Source organism: Octopus sinensis, linkage group LG10 (assembly GCF_006345805.1).
Source record: "Octopus sinensis linkage group LG10, ASM634580v1, whole genome shotgun sequence".
NCBI classification, from domain to species: domain Eukaryota; kingdom Metazoa; phylum Mollusca; class Cephalopoda; order Octopoda; family Octopodidae; genus Octopus; species Octopus sinensis.
In genome coordinates this window covers 10,503,583-10,505,688 of record NC_043006.1, presented here as the reverse complement: position 1 = coordinate 10,505,688, position 2,106 = coordinate 10,503,583, and positions in this window count along the sequence as shown.

Below are 2,106 nucleotides of genomic sequence, written 5' to 3'. Positions count from 1 at the left end.
ACACATTTATCTATCTATTCATGGGGAAGCACTCCGTCGGTTACGACGACGAGGGTTCCGGTTGATCCGAATCAACGGAACAGCCTGCTCGTGAAATTAACGTGTAAGTGGCTGAGCACTCCACAGACACGTGTACCTTAACGTAGTCCGGGGATATTCAGCGTGACACAGAGAGTGACGAGGCCGGCCCTTTGAAGTACAGGTACAACAGAAAAACAGGAAGTAAGAGTGAGAAAGTTGTGGTGAAAGAGTACAGCAGGGATCAACATCCCTGCCGGAGCACGTGGAGCTTTTTTAGGTGTTTTCGCTCAATAAACACTCACAACGCCCGGTCTGGGAATCGAAACCGCGATCCTATGACCGCGAGTCCGCTGCCCCTAACCACTGGGCCATTGCGCCTCCACTATCTATCTATTAATTTATAATTAATTCCTAAGTCGTATTTAGCGTTTCCAAACCATCAAAATCTCATTTTGAAGAGTCGAATGGATTTTGTGTCTGCTCCGTTTCTTATTTATTGGTTGAATTCATTTGGAGATTTTTGGCAAATGATTTCGATTGTTGAGGGTTTGTGTCCTGTATAGAATTTTTTTTTTTTTTTTGGCTACGGTCAGATTTGTAAATGTTACGCTTCGGTGCCTGTAGCAAGTGTTTAATCTTTGGTAAGTATGTTGTTACATGTTTGTATTGGCATTGTGTCGCGATATGACTATCACTTGCTTAAGTAATCTGTTTTTGTGGGGAATCTTTGTAAGTCAGTACTTAATTATATAACTCTCACGTTTAAGGAGGAACAGAGTTATGTCTTCGTAAATAAATATAACCATGACCATACACACGCATTCATATCAGTAAGTATTCAGGCCTCTTTCTATACGTGCATGCACCTAGAGACACACACATACACATGGTTATACGCAAAAGCATTCATACGTACACGCAATCACGCACACATACACAGAAACACACGCACACCACACATACACACGCGAGCCCATACACACACATACGTATTTATATATAGCTGTGCATGTATATGCGTGGTAGCGTTTCTGAGATAGATGTCTATGCCTAGAAAACGATCCGCCTTCGAGTTGCGCGATGAGCGTTCATTTTGTACGTTAAATTGGATTTCTTTTTAAATTAGCATGTGGTGTGACAGTTACAGTGACACACACGTAAACCCTTCAATTAATTAATTCTCAGATCGAATCAACACAATTAAGTTATTCCTTCGAAATACGGGTAAAATATTTACGATAATGTTCCAAAAGACTCTGTCTACTCAAGGTTTTGGCACAGCGAGGTTAGGTTAAAAGATATATGACAAACATCACGCGCTATTGAAATGAATCCAGGAATTAATGGACGGGAAACAAATATACTATAAATATAGATACATACATACACACACACCCATATTCATATGTACATACATACGTACGAACATACATACATACATACATGCATGCATACATACATACATACATACATACATACATACATACAAACATACATACATACGTTCATACATACATGCATGCATACATATAAAGTGACTGCTGAGAAGGCCGATGGAAAAAAGGGAGTGTAGGGATTGATAAACAAGGTTGTACTAACCTGAGTAAAGCAACAACAACAACAACGGCAGCAGCAGCAACAACAACCACAAAAAGAACATGGTAACAGATTTGCAAAAAATATGGCTTGATTATAGGAAGGTATTTGACTCTATGCCGCACTCATGGTTGCTGAAACGTCTCACATTTACACGCATTAACATCCTTCATAATATCCTAAAACTGTGATTCATGAAAAACGTCAACTTCTTTCATATATATTCATGTAAAAACTCTGTCTCCTCCCTCGTTCTCCCTCTTCTTCACACACGCATATATATAAGTGTATGTATGTATGTATGTATGTATGTATGTATGTATGCATTATCTATCTATCTATCTATCTATCTATTTATCTATCTATCTATCTATCTATCTATCTATCTATTTATCTATCTATCTAACTATGTATCTATCTATCTATCTATCTATCTATCTATCTATCTATCTATCTATCTTATCTATTTATCTATCTATCTATCTATCT